This window comes from Staurois parvus, unplaced genomic scaffold (genome assembly GCF_062004578.1).
Source record: "Staurois parvus isolate SC_StPar_1 unplaced genomic scaffold, SC_StPar_1.0 ptg000059l, whole genome shotgun sequence".
Classification (NCBI taxonomy): Eukaryota; Metazoa; Chordata; class Amphibia; order Anura; family Ranidae; genus Staurois; species Staurois parvus.
In genome coordinates, this window is record NW_028317855.1 from 11,661,856 (window position 1) to 11,682,972 (window position 21,117).

The window sequence follows — 21,117 nt, forward strand, 5'->3', positions numbered from 1 at the left end:
TAAGAAGTGCTTCATAGTCTAATTTTTTCTATAGCATGCACTTCATAGGTACACTCACAATTAAAGTCCAGTGATGATTTTCATTCACGGAACCAATTAACATTGTGAAATCCAAGATATTCTCCTATAATTAGATCAATTGCAAAGGATTAAAACAGAAAGATTTGTTTGACAAATAATTTTTGAATTTTACATTGTAAAGCTTTAATTGTAATTGAATTACCTGAAATGGATTATAGTTATTCCCTTCCCACATTATAGAAATTTGATAGGAGTCAATGATTTTTATGTTTTCATGTCCTTCCTCCATAGCCCTTTTGGTCAGTATATGAAGGTATGCGTTATCTGAAATACACCATTGTTAATCAATTTAAGCATGCATCAAAACACATTTTCAGATGTTACAAATCGAACTTATATGAGAATTAATTGATGATCAGCTATATCATATGCCTAAAAAAAAAAAATAATAATTCCATTAGCATAGTTAGTTAGCATTTTATTTAAATTATTTTTATTTAAAATGTAGTTATTATATTATTATTTTTAACGTTAAATTGTAGTTGATACACTACCTCGCTTTCCAGCTGCAGTCCTGGCTGCAATCTTTGTATGTCCATATCATAACTTTTGTATTTGCCAATATTTGCGCTTAGGTTGTGTCCTGTTTTGTTCATCCAAGCTTTGTCAATTTCTGCAGGGATTTAATAATTTCTTAGCTCTGTTGTAAATCAATATTGGAAACAACAAATAACTATTTCGATAACATTTGAGATTTCAAATAAATTATAGGTAATTACCTGTAATCATTGAGGTGGAATGTTTCAATTCCCCCTTTTCTGAAAATTGATTTACCAGAAGTGTATTTTTCTGCAACCAATGAGGTGTCACTTTTTTGTATATCTAACAGCACTGTAGAGGTTACTGGAGGAAATATGTTTTCCACATTGGCAACCTTGGGTGAAAATGTAAATTGTGTCAACCTCGACATGTGTTATTCAATCACAGTTGATGTCATTGTTTCTTCAGTTGTTGGGTGGTATTTTTCGATAATTTCTGCAAATGGTTCATGTGAACCTTTCTAAATTTTTCCCTTATCGTCCTTTATTGTGGCCGGTTTTCCACAAATCTCTAAAATTATAGGAACCCTGGAAAAGAGGCTTTAATTTGTCCCTTCTTTTTTGGCTTCTGATATTTTCTACTAAGAATTCATCACCTTTTGTAAACTTATTTTAAATATCGATTTTTTTTTTTTTTTTTTAAGATTTTGATTTATCTGGATAGTTTTTTCAACATTCGTTTGTACCATGTTGGCAATTGTATTTCTTAAAAGCAGCCCCTCATGAATGGATTCATTAGTCATCACTCCTTCAATGTCAATCTTCACACTACGAAAAAAAAATTATTAAATATGGATTATATTTAAATGTATCCTATAAATGTGTAAAAGTAAAATATTCGTAAATATGAAAAAAATTAAAAACACATATATATTATATACTGATACACACACACACACACACACACACACACACACACACACACACACACACACACACACACACACACACGTGTGTGTGTGTGTGCGTGTGTACAGGCCCACCATGCAAATTTTTCTATACACACGCGCGTGCGTGCGTACTTCGGTTTACAAAATAATTTGTGAGCCGAAACGCAGTTTCCCATAGGAATGCACTGCAAACCAATTAATCCGTTCTGGAGATCAGAACAATAGTCCAAAAATATATATCTGTTCAAAACGCTTTATAAAGTGAACTTTAAAAAGGCATTAAATACTGTATAGGGACAGAATTTAAAAAAAAAAAAAAAAAAAAGTAAATGCATTGAAAATCTATTAAACCGTTATTTTTTTTTTTGTGTTTTTTTTTTTAAGCAATACTATCAACCAAGGCATTATTTGTTGTGGATTTTCATTCGTGAACCGAAAAATAACTTTACCGAGGTATTTGTAAATGCAGCTAGCTAGCTATAATTTGCACCTATTCCAAAGAAGGTAAAATGGTCATTGCTAGAATTACATGCAATATTATCATTTAATATGCAGCTCACCACAGCTATATGTATTCAATAGGAAGCCATAATAGGAATGTGAAATGGCAGTTCACAGCTATGTTAATTTGCAGCACCAAGCAGACTATTTGCAGCATAGTTTTTAAGTAAAATATTTGAAAAGTAAATCTGGCAACCTAAAATAGGCTGTCAATTTTAATTGTAGTGATCACTAAAATGTATTACATTTAGGTGAAACAAACATCAGGACTAATATCCCCCACAGCCCTCCTTAATACTTGCCAGAGCACAATTCCAATGTAGTACTTTGTCTAAGAGCATCACTGCTGCTATTATTTTAGAATCCAACTTATACTGTCACAATTACTATAAGGTATAATAATACACAAGCTTCTATCTGTACCCCTTCCACTCATCCAAAAACAACTAACTAAATCCTGTCACTGATCCAGCTTTACCCCTGCTGCAAAAATTTTATGTTTTCTTCCTGTTTTGCTGATATAATTGCTGCTGAAAAAATTATGTAAGGAGGCTGTGCAGGCATTGTTTCCCAACATTGTGTGTGTTTATGGATGCACACAGACCAGATCAGGACAGGGGCACCACAATAGTACATTTCTTGGTAAGGAGGGAGCAGATAAGTTCAGCGGGGAATTGCCAAAGATTTTCAGTGCATCATGGCACAGATCCGCTGTGTATAACATCTATTAAAATAAAAATTGTTTTAAATGTCAATTTAAAGCTTTCATGAAATACTAACAGAAAAAGTCATATAAACTGATACATTCTGTGCAAATATCACCATTGCAATTCACAATTGTGGCCAAATATAAAACTTTGATGAGAATAATAACAAAAACATAAATGTATGTTTAATTAGTACATACTGTAGATTATGCTTGTGTATTTTAAAATGTCAGTTTATTTACGTCAAATTTTCAATTTTGTTACATTTTTAAAAAATGTGTGCCTTTCCTTATGGAAATTTGTTCTTCCACAGATTTCACACAAAAAAAAAAAAAAAAAGAAGGGGAAGAATTTTGTAGTCACTTACATTAAATTCCTGTGGTACTTCAACTGGAAATCGTGCTTCCCTGCCATACATGAGTTAAAAGGGTGAGTACTTTGTCAAAAACTGGGATTACAATGTATTCATCACAACTGTCTGTTTTTTCATTTACTAGTTTAGTTAACCACTTGACCTCCAGAGGATTTACCCCCCTTAATGACCAGGCCTCTTTTTGCTACTCGGCGCTACACTAATTCAACTGATAATTGCGCGGTCATGCAATGCTGCACCCAAAAAAAGGCCAAAAATTTTGAAGAAAAACAATATTTTTTACTTTCAGCTATAAAAAATATATAGTAAACTCAAAGTTGGTTATAAATTTAGGCCAAAATGTATTCTGCTACATGTTTTTGGTAAAAAAAAATCCCAATAAGTGTATATTGATTGCTTTGTGTGAAAGTTATAACGTCACAAACTATGGTATAGATACTGCAATTTACGCCATTTTTTTGCTATACAGTGCTGCGCTAGCTTAATGGACAAGTGCGCGGTCATGCAAAATGGTACATAAATGAAATTTACATCCTTTTTTTCCCCACAAATTGAGCTTTCTTTCGGTGGTATTTGATCGCCTAGGCAGTTTTTATTTTTTGCACTATAGAAAAAAAAGGCTGACAATTTTGAGGAAAAAAACAAAAAACAATACTTTGGACTTTTTGCTATAAAACATGTCCAGTAAAAAAAAAAAAAAATAAAAAAATAAAAATCAAATTTAGTCAAATTTCTGCCAAAATGCATTCTGCGACGTCTTTGCTAAAAAAAAAAACCCAATACGTGTAAATTAATTCGTTTACGTTTACATATGGCAGGAAAGATACTGGGATTTTTGGGGTTTTTTTATACTAATAATAGCGGCGATCAGCGACTTATGGCGGCGATCAGTGACTTATGGCGGGACTGCAGTGAACATTGACATTGGGGGGTACTGACTTGGGGTCACTGACATCCCCAGTGACACCAATACAGTGATCAGTGCAAAAAAAAAAAAAAAAAAAACACCGACACTGTACTAATGGCACTGGGGAGGAAGGGGTTAAGTTTATTATTCAGGGAAAAGGGTTAACTGTGTGAGGGGAGTGTTTTACTAGGGGGCGGGGGGGGGTGTACTGCAGGGAACACCGCTGATTGGGAGAGAGAAACTCTTCTGTCCCGATCAGCAAATCCTGGAGCTGTCAGGGAACTGACAGAAAGCACAGCTACTGCAGCTGTGCTCTCTGTCAACGATTGCCGCCGATCGCTGGGACATAGGTAACGACCGGCTGTGACATCCGCGGCAGTGATCGGTGGGACAGGTAGGGCGCCCCCTACCTGTTTTAAAAACACACGTTTTAAAACGTGCTTTTGCCCAGCCGTGCCACCCTGCCGCCGTATTTCCACAGTGGCTGGGCGGCATGTGGTTAATGCCCTTCAAAAAAAATTAAATAAATAAATCATTGTACATTTGATATTTTATTAACGAAGAAGCAAAATAGTAAAAGTATTATAAAATAACTGATAATAAAAATTATTCTATTACACATAAAAAAGGGAAGAAAGTAAACATTTTAGCTCTTAATAAATCTATTGGTTCTGAATGTAAATTTAATGTGCTATAGTTCAACATAACAGATTAATACAATCAACATATTTAAAATGCATTCACGTCCTACCAATGTCGTCTCAACGAGGAGCTCCAGGCTTCCGCCAAAAAATTTTAATTCAGCAGCTACAAATAGAGTTGTGGCTGACTTTTTATATAAGGATACTTACCTGTCCAGCGATCAAACACTGTCTATAACACAGTCTGGTTCTTCACTAGCCTCCAGGTGCCAGGCACTGGCATGGCAAGTAATGGAAAGTGAAGCTTTGCGGTTTCATTGCCCATTTCCTACTTTACGCTGTGCCTTGTGAATGGTCCTGCAGGGGTAATCAAGGTTGTGGAACTTCATGCTGATTTCAATACGACGAAATTACCATGAAGTGGGAGCAGCTACCTTTCAAAACCAGGGACCCCCTCGCCCTAAAAAATTTGCAAATGTACCAGTAGAAAGGAGGAGGAATCAGTCAAGTGGAGCCTCCCCTTTTCAGTGTATCTTCACTTTCAGAAATAAGCTTTACTCAAATTATTCTTACCTTTGAATGGTATGGTTCATTTTTTTGACTAGACCATTAGTTTGCAGAGGGTATGGGGCTGCAAATTTTCTTTCAATCCCAAATAAACCACATAGTTGGCTATTAAGCTATATTTTAAAATAAATAATTAAAATTAGAAGACAGATAATGTAAACGTTCAATCACATATTTACAATATTATATAGATTGCAATTATAAATAAGAAGCAAAATAGGTCGTGGGAACATGATAGAAAGACATATATATAAAAAAAAAATAATTAGATAAAAATGGGAAGTAGAGGGAGAGAAAATTAGAGATAAAGAACATCAATCGCAAAAGAGATGTGACCATAAAACAATAGAACAAAAAGAAAAACCATAAAAGTTTGTATTGAAAATATGAATAAATAATAGAGTAAAACATAATATTAAAAAAAAGATAATCTGAACCATAAAATTATATATTTTAAAAAAGAAAGCAATATATAATGAGATAAAAAGGAGATGCATAGAAGCAGTCCCTTTTTTTTAATAACTTAAAAGTAAACACATATTATTTGAACTTTCCCAGCAATAGAATACAAGCAGTCATAAATCATATCAATGTGTTTTTCATTTGTCAAAGGGCATTGTGGACACAAAATATTACATATACCTTTGAATTTTATAATGTTATAATTATAAAAGGTGGACATTTCTCTTTGTGAAAGGAGTATAAATATTTTTAAGAACCTGAGAAAAGTAATATTCCTGACAAAATTGAAATAAATTTAATGTAACATATCTTTGACAAGACATCAGACAATATACTGTAAATAATTTACATACTCTATATATTAGAATTTGTAGTATAAGGGCTTAATTTTTCTATTCAACTGCTCTCAGTCTGTAGTCAAAAATGATGATTGTGACCAACACTTAAGGAGAAGTACATCCAAAGCTCCTCTAGCTGTACTTCACCTGTGTATCACAGAAGTGCATTTCGTCCTGCACTCCTGTGACCCATTTTCAGCTGACTGCAGGCTCAAATTTCCTGTTGGCTGATGTCTCAATTGTTCCAGGCTGGGGAAAGATCAACCTCAAAGTCAGGACCCACCCCAGAATCTGCAACGGCACCAGGCTCAGGGGAAAGCATAGAGAACTTACTTATATTACTACTCTATACTCTGAGCTGAGAGGAGAACACAGCAATCAGCGGTCATGTGATTGCTGAGTTCTCACAATAAGAGTCGGGGGACAGATGCAACATCCACCTTTTACATAGGAAGTGATATTTATAGTTTCACAATGCCTACTTTGGTAAAGATCACAGATGTATGACCATTTGTGCTGTTTGCAAATATCAGTACTTCCTCTTTTTTGTAGTCCATTTGAACACACATACAACATGCACAATGCTAATGCTACTTCCATCAATTGAGGATTGCATGAAGTGGCAGAAGTATTTTGAATGTCTGCTTGCCCTAGTATTATTTGAATAGTAAAAAAAAAAAAAAAAAAAAAAAAAAAAAAAAAAAAGGGATTTTAAGAAACGATGATAGAAGTTGATTAGAACATGTGATCACTATGACGAATCACAAGTAATTTTTTCTCATTGTTAAAAATAAATGCAATCTGCACAATGGATTCTTTATGGACATTTGTACTGTTACTGTGTTTTATTTTGGAAATAAAATAATAATTTATATGACTGCTTGTATATTTGTGTGCATGGAAAGTCTGACATTTTTTAGAAGTTTTCAAACTCTGATTGAATTACAGATGTGTGACTGTTGTCCAATTGGCATGTCATTTGTTAACTTACCTCATTTACTAATTTGCGTCCTTGATCAGTAAGCAATCTTTTTAGTGCTCCATGACGCAAAATGACGGTTAGCAGTACTCTGCTTGTCTCCACAGTGGTTTTATTTTTTAGAGGGAAGGCCTCCACCCATTTAGTATAGTAATCAATTATAACCCAAATGTAGCGATGATTGCTTTTAGTGGGCACCAGTGGACCTATCAAATCCATTCCGAGCAGGAACCATGGTTCCGTGATCTAACAAAAATTAAAAAAATAATACTCCATATTACTAATTTGGAAAGGTTAATGTTTTGACATGAAGTACCTCAAGTTAAATAAAATTAAAAAATGAAATATGAATGAATTGATTGTGACCGTACATCAGCTGTGGGTCACAGGAGTGTACTTGTACTTTGCTGTCTGCTGATGTCACAGACTCGCTCCATAAAGATAAAGGTCAATAATGTTGGTATCCTCCTAGATTGAGCATTGGCAGCTGGCTGAGCTCACCCTTAGTGCAATACTGAGAACCTGAGCAGGACACTGCGTTCCCTGCCTAGCCATGTACTCCAATGAGTGCTAAATGGGTAGAGCAGAGAACAGCTTACTGGTGGTCATCACTCTTTATCCATTGAAATTATCAATGAGAACTGGCTGATCATTGGGAATGTACTTTTTTTTTTATTTCTCCGTGAGGGAATTAGAATGAGATAGATACAGTATTATACCAATGCAACTCATTGCAAATCCATGTTTTTTCCTTTAATCTGCTTATTCCTGGTCAGGCAGTAGCCTTTTTGTTTTGATGACAAGCTAACCTTGTCACGGATAGCACGATCGGCACCCTCAACATGCGACGATCGCACGACTGCGATGTCCAATATGTCACGATCGTGGCGTCAGACCTTCTCACCAAACTCGTGACCGAAGGACTGGCTGATCTAAAACCGTGATGTGACATGCGTAACAATGCCACACTCAGCTGCACCCTGCACAGCGATTTTCCAGCTAATGGACTACAATCTGTGCCTGCAGCCTGAATGCGCTTGTTACTGGGTCAGGTTAATTACACAACTAACCCTTTCACACTGCCACCACCTCCTTTTTGTACAGAGAAAGAGGAAACGCGCATTATCAGTTATAACACTATAATGATTGCAATAATCATCTGTATAAAACGGTCTGCAGGCCGGTTATACAGAGGTTTAAACAAACAGTAGCGTCTCTTCAAAGGCAGGGATTCGTAAATTGCAATTAAAGAACTATAGGAACTATTCAGAACGAGAGATTACTAAAAGGGTCAAACCGGTGCAATAAAAATATTTACAGAGAAGATGTAACTAAGATATATAGATACATATATAAAGAACCATAGCACAGCAAAGAGATAATAGGAAAGAAGTTACAGGGTTAAGTTACTTGCCAGTACGCCTTGGCTTGTAAGCAGATCCAGTTTGCAGAGCGAAAGGGGTACGGATGTTAAAAATGGGAGATGTGTTTAACTTCCTCTTTAGGCCTGCTAGCCTGTTTTTTAAAGTCCCCCAGCAGGGGGGTGGCAATGAGTAACTGACCAATACTCTGTTCAGGGAGGGATTGGCAGGTGGAACCCAAAATTAGAACCAGCATCTTTCATAATTCATATTCTGGCCTATAACTTCCCAGCTGCACAAGTGGCAATCTCTCAGCGGGTATTTTATTATGCAGATAAGTCTAAAGATCATGTAGATATGAATTATGAAATTGAACGTTACACGGTGTACGAGTTCTATGTTTTGGCTCCCCTGATGATCTGAGGTGGACGAGTGACCCATCGAAATGTTAGTCTGCGCATTGGCCATCTGGCGAGGTGCCCGGTTTTTATGTAAGTCTTCCATATTTCAAGATATGAAACATAGGGGAAAACTGGATCTTTTAAAAACGTTATCTGGTTTGTGCTTCTTGGGAATGCCTTGAACTCTTGGGAAGGCTCTGTTATCTTTTCCCGAGGTGTGAAATTACACAGGTTCTTTGGACAGTGTGGTGTCATGTGGCTCCCTGCTGGGATCTGGCCTGTGACACTTAACAAGCACACACATCTGTCACTGTGCCTCTCGGGGGGGGGGGGGGGGGGGGGAGAAGGAGGAAGATGGAGATGTCTACAAAATGGTTGCACCGCGTCCATGTCTGATGTGCAAGTTCGCGACAAACCTGACCTGTTATTTTTCCGTATTTTTTAAATTATGGATAACATGACTGTCAGGAATGGACTGGCCAGCAATGGTGGGACTCACCTGCCTTTTGATCTGCAGTACCAGGGCTGGCCAGCGGATGCTCCCAGCAATCAGAGACTCAACTTTGCAGCCAGCTAACACCTGGAACTGATTATGCTGGGGTATTTAAGGGATGGCCAGACCCACAGACTCGGCCTTGGTGTTGTGTTTGTCCTGGGCCCTGTATCCTGTGTCTGTCCTGCATCCTGTTTCTGAACCGCTGCCGACTTCTCCTGCTCTGATCCCGACTCGCTCTTGACCATCCCTCTGCCTGACCCTCTGTACCACGCTGCTTGCTACCTGTTCTGATCCCTGGCTTGTGACCCTGACCATCCCTCTGCCTGACCCTCTGTACTACGCTGCTTGCTACCTGCTGAACCTGGCCTGTGACCCCGACCAATCTCCGCTTGCTCCCCCTGTACCTACCTGCCCTATTGATATTGACCCGGCCTGCCTGACGACGCTTGCTTGTATGTACTGTTATCTGTGGGTGGTTGGTTTGGTTGCACTGTATTATGTTTTAGTATTGCACTGCGTTTATGTTTGTATTGTTAGTGTTAATAAATTATATTGTTTATAACATATCTGAGGTCTGCGTTTCCCTGCGTCAGCCACACACCTCTGGTCACACCTGGGAGCCCTGACATTACACCAAGGCCAATCCTGACCAGAAGTGGCTGCACAGGGAAGCCATCTTGGCTTGTTGCTGGGAAGGATGGATCTGGATGAGGTTGTGTATTTATATCTGCTAGTGTTTGATGACAGGGAGTATGCTTATCAAACTCTGAAGGAGTATCCCAGGGATCAACTACTAGAATGTATACGGCTCGCTCATGTTCTAGTAGATCAGGGCACAGAGTTCTGAGGTGCAGCCTTTGATTGAGGTTTGTGCTGAGTTGGTTTCATCTGGTACCCCCGAATGCAGGGATGAATTTTTGCCACCATTTAGTGCAGACCAGGTAGAGTCCCTGGTGTGGTTATTAGAGGATGATGTGGGTTACTTTCTGGAGCGTTATTCCACATGTTCACCACAGGTACTAAGAGATTGTATAAACGCAGTGCAGTCATTGACCAGACAGGCTTTGTGTAAGCTCAGCTTTGTTCAACCCATACTGCAGACATGGACAGACTTGTTGCACCCAGCCTCAGTCAGCTTACAAAAACCCAGTCCTGCTTCTAACTCTACTCCTGTATTCCCAACAGCTCCTCCAGTTACAGCCCAGTATACTTGGCTATCTACCGCATGTCAGTCCCCTGTTCCCACTCGCTGCACCTATCCTGCCTTTAACCCTGTAAAAAAGCCCTCTGTAGCAACTGCTCCCTCTCCTGTTCCATCCTCCAGTTCTTCTCTGTCTCCAGCTGCTCCATTCGTTTGCAGACCTGCGTTTACTTGCAGTGCTCCAGTAGTTAAAACCAGAAAAAAAGCGAAAATTCTTTCCAACCAATACCATCCTGCCAGTATCCAAACCGGTGAACCTGCCTTCCGTGGTTCGGCCAGAAGCCTCTACTCGGCCGGAAGCCTCTACTCGGCCGGAAGCCTCTACTCGGCCGGAAGCCTCTCCTCGGCCGGATGCCTCTCCTCGGCCGGATGCCTCTCCTCGGCCGGATGCCTCTCCTCGGCCGGATGCCTCTCCTCGGCCTGAAGCCTCTCCTCGGCCTGAAGCCTCTCCTCGGCCTGAAGCCTCTCCTCGGCCTGAAGCCTCTCCTCGGCCTGAAGCCTCTCCTCGGCCTGAAGCCTGCATTCAGCCTGATGCCGCTACTCAGCATGGTGAACTGATCCAGCCCGACGATCCTATTAGGCCAGTTGACTCGATGCCCGCTGTTGATCCAGATGATCCGGTACCTGATCCAGTGCCCGCTGTTCCGCCAGACGACTCGAAGCCTGCTGTTCCGCCAGTTGGCTCGGTGCCCGCAGTCTTGCCAGACGACTCGGTGCCCGCAGTCTTGCCAGACGACTCGGTGCCCGCAGTCTTGTTAGACGACTCGGTGCCCGCTGTTCCGCCAGTTGACTCGGTGCCCGCAGTTTTGCCAGACGACTCGGTGCCCACTGTCGTGCCTGGTGACTCGGTGCCCGCCGCTTCGTCTGGGGGCCCGAGACCTGTCGCTCCGCCTGAGGGCCCGAGACCTGTCGCTCCATCTGGGGGTCTGGCGCCCGCCGCTCCACCTGGGGGCCCGATGCCTGTCCCCCCGCCCGGGGGCCCGGTGCCTGCCGCTTCTCCTGGTAGCCCGATGTGCCTCTGCCCGGAGTCCAGCCCGATGTGCCTCTGCCCGGTGTGCCTCTGCCCGGAGTCCAGCCCGGTGTGCCTCTGCCCGGAGTCCAGCCCGGTGTGCCTCTGCCCGGAGTCCAGCCCGGTGTGCCTCTGCCCGGAGTCCAGCCCGGTGTGCCTCTGCCCAGTGTGCCTCTGCCCGGTGTGCCTCTGCCCGGAGTCCAGCCCGATGTGCCTCTGCCCGGTGTACCGCTGCCCGGAGTCCTGCCCGGTGTGCCAGTCTTTGATATCCCGCCAGTTACCAGACCCGGGCGGTGGAACATTTTTCCCAGCTAGGACTGTTTGGAGCATCCTGAGGCCGCTCCTTGAGGGGGGGTACTGTCAGGAATGGACTGGCCAGCAATGGTGGGACTCACCTGCCTTTTGATCTGCAGTACCAGGGCTGGCCAGCGGGTGCTCCCAGCAATCAGAGACTCAACTTTGCAGCCAGCTAACACCTGGAACTAATTATGCTGGGGTATTTAAGGGATGGCCAGACCCACAGACTCGGCCTTGGTGTTGTGTTTGTCCTGGGCCCTGTATCTGTCCTGCATCCTGTTTCTGAACCGCTGCTGACTTCTCCTGCTCTGATCCCGGCTCGCTCTTGACCATCCCTCTGCCTGACCCTCTGTACCACGCTGCTTGCTACCTGTTCTGATCCCTGGCTTGTGACCCTGACCATCCCTCTGCCTGACCCTCTGTACTACGCTGCTTTCTACCTGCTGAACCTGGCCTGTGACCCCGACCAATCTCTGCTTGCTCCCCCTGTACCTACCTGCCCTATTGATATTGACCCGGCCTGCCTGACGACGCTTGCTTGTATGTACTGTTATCTGTGGGTGGTTGGTTTGGTTTGGTTGCACTGTATTATGTTTTAGTATTGCACTGCGTTTATGTTTGTATTGTTAGTGTTAATAAATTATATTGTTTATAACATATCTGAGGTCTGCGTTTCCCTGCGTCAGCCACACACCTCTGGTCACACCTGGGAGCCCTGACAATGACCCTTTCAGTGTAGTCGCTGTTAGTACAAAGGTGTCTGTAGATGTTTCATATTTTCAACAGGATATATGATGCTAAGCTATTACATATTTGACACTTTTGCTTGATCTCATGTTTTTAGGTCAACGTTGAAAATCTAAAACAGATAGTGCTTTGGGGAAACCGTGACCATAAGGTGAGTAAACAGTATTTAACAGGCCTGATTAAATGTGACTAATGTATTTTTCTTTACATATATTTTGTTGTTGCAGATGCAAAAGTTACTGTTACATAGACATGTTGGTTGTTATGTAAAAATGTGCAAAATGTAACAATTGTGCTACAATAAAATGACATTCGGAATACATTGACACCATATGCTTAGGAATGAATAATGTGCCTGTGTTAACCACTTGAGCCCCAGAGGATTTACCCCCCTTAATGACCAGGCCTTTTTTTGCTGTTTGGCGCTGCACTAATTCAAATGATAATTGCGCGGTCATGCAATGCTGTACCCAAACAAAATTTACGTCCTTTTCTTCACACAAATGGAGCTTTCTTTTGGTGGTATTTGATCACCTGTGCGCTTTTTATTTTCGGCGCTATAAACAAAAAAAACACGAAAATCTTGAAAAAAAAAACAATTTTTTCTACTTTCAGCTATAAAAAATATATCGTAAACTCAAAGTTAGTCATAAATTTCAGCCAAAATGTATTCTGCTACATGTTTTTGGTAAAAAAAATCCCAATAAGTGTATATTGATTGCTTTGTGTGAACGTTATAGCGTCTACAAACTATGGTATAGATAATTTGAAATTTACACAGCTTTTACTTTCTGACCGCCCATCACATCTCTTGAGGTTCTAAAATACCAGGATAGAACAAACACCCCCAAATGACCCCTTTTTGGAAAGCAGACACCCTAAGCTATCTGCTGAGAGACATATTGTGTCCATGGAAGATTTATTTTTTTTCCACAAGTTTCTGGAAAATGACAAAAACTTTTTTTTTTGTTTTTTTACACAAAATTGTCATTTAAATGATTTATTTCTTGCACAAGCCATGGGTATATGTGGAATTATACCCCAAAATACATTCTGCTACTTCTACCGAGTATGAGGATACCACACGTGTGACACTTTTTGGGAGCCTAGCCACATACAGGAGCCTGAAATCCAATGAGCACTTTGAAAGCCTGAAGGTGCGTAACTTCTTCATTTCACTTCCCCACTACCTATCACAGTTTTGGAGGCCCTGACATGCCAGGATAGCACCAAACCCCCCCAAATGACCCCTTTTTGGAAAGTAGACACTCCAAGGAATTTAAAAAGAGGCATGGTAAGTATTTTGCAGATCTAATTTTTTCTCACAAGGTTTTGAAATATAAAAAAGAAAAGAAAAAATATATTTTTATTTTCTTTCTTCATTTTCCAAAAACTTGTGGTAAAAAAATAAATTCTTCTATTGATTCAACATGCCTCTCAGCAAATAGTTTGGGGTGTCTACTTTCCAAAAAGGGGTCATTTTGAGGGGTGGGGGCATTTTATGCCCAGCATTAGAGGTTTATGCCACACATCACTCACTCTTCTAACCACCTGAAGACCAAGCCTTTTCTGACACTTTTTGTTCACATTAAAAAAATCTGTATTTTTGCTAGGAAATTAAAGTGAACCCCCAAACATTATATATTTTCTTAGAGCAGATACCCTAGTAAATAAAATGGTGGGTGGTGCAATTTTTTATCTCACATATTACTTACACAGCGATTTTTCAAACGCAATTTTTTTGAAAAATATACACTTTTTTAATTTTAATGCACAAAAACACAATATATTGGCCAATTATTTGGTATGATATAAAAGATGATGCTATGCTGAGTAAATAGATACCAAACATGACATGCTTTAAAATTACGCATGCCCTGTGCAATGGCGACAAACTGCATACATTTTTAATATCTATAGGCAACGCTTTAAAAGCCTTTACAAGCTACCATTTTAGATTTACAGAGGAGGTCTAGAGCTATAATTACTGCCCTTGTTCTGACGTTCGTGGCGATACCTCACATGCATGGTGCAATCGCTGTTTCCATACTGGGAAAGGGTCAACGCTCACGACCGCAGGTGTGCGCATGTGCGGATGGGCGAGGGTCCTTTTTTTTTTTTTTTTTTTTTTTTTCTGATTTAATTATTTTTACACTGTCCCTTTAATTTATTTTTTTTTTTAATCACTTTTAATGCTATCTCAGGGAGGGGGAGGGGGGGCCATTTTCTCCGGCTGCTTGTAAAGGCAATTCTGCAGCTAATTAACCACTAGGAATGCTTTTACATGAAAGCCCATTGCCGGCTGAAAAAAATAAAACCAGGATGATGCCTGCAGCTGCAGGCATCACCCTGGTATAACCATTCAAAGTCCAGTGATGTACCAATACGTCACTGGTCCTTGTTGGGTGTATATGCTATGTTCTTTTTTTCTTTATGCAGCCTGTGGGCTGAATGAAAAAAAAGAGAAGAAATCTCTGCCAGAAAAAGTGTGTGGTATGCCCACCATTAGAAACCTCCCTCAATCCACCCACTTCTAATGGTGGGCACATATGAAATGTGCCAACAAATATAAAATATATATGCCGAAGCATAAGGGCCATCCACCCACTGGCCACCCCAGGCCCCCATGCTTTGGCATATATTCTGTTTTTTATAACTGCGGATGAAAAATCTCATCCAACAGCGCTGCCCACGCTGACTTATGTCTATTCTGAGAGCAAGTTCCTGTTGCTGTCAGAATAAACAGGTCAGCGCTGCAGCTGAAAGCATTCCTGCAAACAGAAATGGTTAACAATAAAACAACAATAAACCAGTGAAAGTCGAACAATCACAAAAATGACAACAACAAAAAAAACTATAACTATTTTTGGTTTTTACATTTTTTTATTTTTTTGGGGGGTATTTGTACTTTTATTTATTTTTTTTATTTTTTTAACTTTTTTTTTCCCAAACTTCAAACATTTAAACAGCTGGTAGGGTCTCTCCAAATGCGATAGCCAGTTTCCTGACTACCTAACATCTTTTGAGACCCTGTGTAAATGTGCCCTGATCTGTGCCGTGCTGTACCCTATACTAATAGTTCACTAGTGTATGGTAGAGGCGGAAGCAGGGCTTGATGCAGAGGCCAGGTTGGCCAGGACAGGAGGGACAACAATAGCGGCTGTCACGCCCAATTCCACGTTTGCTGCAGACACGACATCTTTTTTGGGGTCTTCTTTGGGTTGGGGTACCAGGAATGGTATCGAGAAAATGTCTCTCATGCAGACGGCTAACTGCATCTGGGAGAGGGATTTGGGGCGCAGCACCTTCTGGATACAAAAGGGCCCTGATGTTCTCTAACTGGAAATTTAGGTATGATCCACTATGTCCAGTTGCTTTATAGAGAACAAAAGCATTATATAGAGCCAATTGAAATAAATAAACTGACACTTTTATGTACCAGCGTTTGGATTTTCGGGAAACTAAATACGGCTGCATCATCTGGTCATTGAAGTCCACCCCTCCCATGTTAAGGTTATACTCGTGGACACAGAGGGGCTTCTCAACAACACCAGCTGCCGTGGTAATTTGGACGGTCGTATCTGCGTGAATGGAAGACAGGAGGTAAACATCCCGTTTGTCCTTCCACTTCACTGCGAGCAATTCTTCATTTCTCAAGCAGCCTTTTTCCCCCTTTTTAAGACGGGTATTTACAAGCCGTTGGGGGAAGCCTCGGCGATTAGATCGCACAGTGCCACATGTGCAAATTCCCAAATTGAACAAATGTCTAAATAGTGGCACGCTTGAATAAAAATTGTCCACGTATAAGTGGTACCCCATATGGAAATAGGATTACGCCAAGTCCCAAACTATCTTGCCACTGCTCCCCATGTAGTCTGGGCATCCGGGGGGCTCCAAGTAACTATCTTTTCCCTCGTAAATCCGAAACTTACATGTATAGCCTGTTGCCCTCTCACAGGTCTTATACATCTTGATCCCATATCTGGCACGCTTGCTGGGGAGATATTGTTTGATTACAAGGCGGCCAGAATATTGAATGAGGGACTCATCGATGCAGATGTTTTTCTGGGGAGTATACATGTCAGGAATGGACTGGCCAGCAATGGTGGGACTCACCTGCCTTTTGATCTGCAGTACCAGGGCTGGCCAGCGGGTGCTCCCAGCAATCAGAGACTCAACTTTGCAGCCAGCTAACACCTGGAACTGATTATGCTGGGGTATTTAAGGGATGGCCAGACCCACAGACTCTGCCTTGGTGTGTGTTTGTCCTGGGCCCTGTATCTGTCCTGCATCCTGTTTCTGTTCCTTTGCTGACCCTCTGTACTACGCTGCTTGCTACCTGTCCTGATCCCTGGCTTGTGACCCTGACCATCCCTCTGCCTGACCCTCTGTACCACGCTGCTTGCTACCTGTTCTGATCCCTGGCTTGTGACCCTGACCATCCCTCTGCTTGACCCTCTGTACTACGCTGCTTGCTACCTGCTGAACCTGGCCTGTGACCCCGACCATTCTCCGCTTGCTCCCCCTGTACCTACCTGCCCAATTGATATTGACCCGGCCTGCCTGACGACGCTTGCTTGTATGTACTGTTATCTGTGGGTGGTTGGTTTGGTTTGTTTGCACTGTATTATGTTTAGTATTGCACTGCGTTTATGTTTGTATGGTTAGTGTTAATAAATTGTTTATCCCATATCTGAAGTCTGCGTTTCCCTGCGTCAGTCACACATCTCTGGTCATACCTGGGAGCCCTGACAATACACATCTGCAAATTTTTGGTTAAAGTGATTTACGAGGGGCCGAATTTTGTGGAGCCGGTCAAATTCAGGGTCACCCCGAGGACGACTGAGCGAGTTGTCGTAGAAGTGCATAAAACGCATTATACTCTCATATCTATGCCTGGCCATGGCAGCAGAGAACACGGGCATGTGAACAAGAGGGTCGGTGGACCAATACAACCGCAATTGATTTTTATCATTAATGCCCATGTTGAGGGTTAGGCCCAAAAAAACTTTAAATTCGGAAACCGTAATGGGTTTCCATGCGAATGGTCTGGCAAGGTTTGAATTTGGGTTGGCGGCGATAAATTGGCGTGCATATAAATTGCTTTGATCCACAATCAATGCATAAAGATCTTCTGTGAAAAACAGCTCAAAAAAATTAAGGGGAGTATTTAAATTTGCTGTTTCCACCTGAATTCCGGGTTGGGCAGTGAATGGGGGAAGTACGGGTGCTGCAGAATTTGTGGGCTGCCAATCGGGATTTGCAAGCACATCCGGAAGGACACTAGGGGCTCTACGGGCCTGTCTGCGAATTCTTGGTGGCCGCGGGACACTACTTGTGCTCGCCACCGCACCAGCTTGTACTGCACTTATGGGACTCGCCACGTCACCAAGTGATACTGCAGTGCTGGTATGTATACGACCAGGACGTACTAGGCCGCTGGTGCTCGCCAGTTCACCAAAAGATACTGCGGCACTAGTACTGGCACTCTGCTGCATATGAGAGTCATCATGCATTTGTACCACCTCAGCAACCTGTGAATGGGATCGGGTACGCCTGACCTTAGCAGGGACCACTTCCTCGTCGTCTGAGCTAGCTGTCAGGGTGCCGCTGCTGTCTATAGGTTCGTATTCTGAGCCTGGTTCTGCCAGTGAGTTTTCCCCTTCGCTCTCACTTGACATGCTCAGAATCCTATAGGCCTCTTCACTAGTGTACCTTTGCTTAGACATTTTGGCCACTAAATTTACAGGTACCTAGTGCGACTCACGGGAAAAAGAGCACCTGGCTGTCAGGGACTGCTTGAACCGCTACAAAAAATTTACCGACAAGTGCTAACAGATATCAGGCCTGATTCTGTGAACACTGCGGTTTTGTGTGTAATATGTATCAAGTGACAGTTATCTACTGACACTGCACTTGCCGGGGGAGAAGGGGGGGGCGTAGGGGCTAAACGCAGGTGCTGGCAGGTGTTGGGGCTGATCCCGCTAACACTGCGTTTTTGGGGATACTAAAGTAATGTGAATGCTGGTATAGCGCTGATCTGATCAAAGATATTGATCCAATCAGACACTATACTAGCAATGAAGGTTTAGCGTGCAAGTAAGCGTGTTCCTGGCAATCAAGGGGTCAAATGTGATTATTTGTGTACTAGCGGGCAAACTGGTGCTATCTGGGAGGGGCGCTAAAACTATCGGAAGTCACCAGTACCAAGTCACCAGTACCAATACAGTGATCAGTAAAAATCTGTTCACTGTAATCAATGACACTGGTGACAGGGCAGTGAAGGGGTTAACTGGGGGGGCGATCAAGGGGTTAAATGGGATTACTGATGTACTGGCGGGGAAACTGGCGCTATCTGGGAGGGGCGCTAACACTATTGGAAGTCGCCGGCGACACTGATACAGTGATCAGTAAAAATTGGTTCACTGATCAGCGACACTGGTGACAGGGCAGTGAAGGGGTCAACTCAGGGGGGGGCGATCAAGGGGTTAGACGGGACTACTGGTGTATTAGTGGGCAATCTGGCGCTATCTGGGAGGGGCGCTAACACTATCGGAAGTCGCCAGCGACACTGATATAGTGATCAATAAAAATCGCTTCACTGATCAGTGACACTGGTGACAGGGCAGTTAAGGGGTTAACTGGGGGGGTGGGGGGGGGGAAATTAAGGGGTTAAATGCCTTTATTGGTGTACTGGGGGGCAAACTGGCGCTATCTGGGAGGGGCGCTAGCACTATTGGAAGTCGCCAGCGACACTGATACAGTGATCAATAAAAATCGCTTCACTGATCAGTGACACTGGTGACAGGGCAGTGAAGGGTTAACTGGGGGGGGGGCAATCAGGGGGTTAAATGTGTCCTAGACTGTGTTCTGTCAGTGTGCTGTTTTACTCACGTTTAAATGTCTCTTCTTCTCTGTCTGGAACGGAATGTGTCCAGGCAGAGAAGAATGACATCATATCCTGCCCTGTGTAAATATCAACACAGGACAGGATAGGACAGGGACCGATCATCCGATTTCAGCCAGAAATCACTGGCTGAAATCTAATGATTGATCCCTCCTGGATCGAATCAGATCACCCGCGGGTCGGCGGGAGCGCGCGTGCCCCCTGCCGGCGAAAGTGTCGGGAGCGCGGAACCCGTTTTTAAACGTGGTTTTGCGCTCCACTGCCGCCCTGCACACGTATATACACAGTGGCAGGGCGGCAAGAGGTTAAAGAGCAACTCCAGTCAAAAATAATTTCATTCCTATGCATTGCGACTAGATCCTTGCAACATGTGTTGAATGCTCATTTTGTATAGGAGTTAGGATAAAGCTTACTAACCCAATACTTCCATCCTCTTGCAAAGTATGTTCCCCCTTGTGCTGGTAAGATAGGAGGATCACGTAATTATATATACTCTCCACTATGGACAAACCAGCAATAAACACATGCATTTTGCAGGCACATCTGCAACTGCATGGTAAAAAACAAGCTGTCTATGTTACTGTTGGATTTTTCACACATGTAATACTTCTTTAATGTCTTGAGGCAATTATGAATGAAAGCCGTTGAAATAAAAAATAAAGTGTGATTTTATTCTATCACACAATGGCTTAAACTAACAATGTAAACTTTATCATGAACAGTTCCATGTAGATAAAACCAGAAATATCAAACAGAAGTTTAAAGATAAGTCACCATTATTGTCATGGCTGTCTGGCCATGTGCATGTTTGTCCTTCATGTGGGCTTGTCTTGTTCAACGCAGCCGAGTCCGAGGAAGGAGGAGAAGGAAGTGACGTTAATGACTATTTCTTGTCTTGCAGCATGCACCTGTTCCAGCTTCTCAGAATGTTCTTATGCGTGTCTGTTTGGACAGCCGTGTGTGACAGAGAGATTGTGTATGAATGTGTGTCCAATTTAGATTGTCCCTTAAGCTGATTTTATAAAGCAAGTAAGCGTCATAACTTGTGATCTTCGGCCCTCATATGGAAATCAATACTGCTTAGCAGAGCAATTTCATAGAAGGGAGGGGAAGCTACATATATGGCCATTTGATTGACAGGTACATATGTGATGTCCATAATAGGCTGGTGATGTAACATCAGCTACTCAGATTTAAAATTATAATATGAATTAAGAATGTATCTTTAAAACATTACAATAATGTATAACCACGAATCTACATATGTAACAATATTACCAACTTATAAATCAAACTAAATACACACAGATACTATTAAAATACATAATAATACTTATTCTATTCTGAGTCACTTCTAACACCCTAGATATATTCCATCAGAGCCCTGTAACCAGCTATGCCTTATTATAGAATATTCAGCTTTCAGCTGGTTAGCTAGCTCAGCTGTCTCAGTTTAACGGTCTCAGCTTATTACTGAAGAAATAAATATTATCATCGGCTTAGGGCGACCAAACATTTTAATATTAATTATGATTAATCATAAAAACCAAATATTTTACAAGCTTGCCATCAATATAAGTGCCAAATTATAAATTTGATATAATTAATTTTCTGCAGTTACGGATAAAAGGTTTATAACATGCTCAATTTCTTCATTCATGGAAGTGCTCATGTGAAGAGATAGAGATGTTCTGTGTAGAGAATTAGATTTTT

At 41.9% G+C, this 21,117-nt stretch overlaps 1 long non-coding RNA gene across 1 annotated transcript; it reads right to left on the reverse strand.

Moving 5' to 3' along the window:
• Positions 1 to 223: 223 nt before the first annotated feature.
• Positions 224 to 1,264, reverse strand: LOC149469813 (uncharacterized). Its single transcript, XR_016311512.1, has 3 exons — positions 801 to 1,264; positions 576 to 694; positions 224 to 345 (listed from the first exon to the last, which is right to left on the reverse strand). It is a non-coding gene; the product is annotated as an uncharacterized LOC149469813 (long non-coding RNA).
• Positions 1,265 to 21,117: the final 19,853 nt, after the last annotated feature.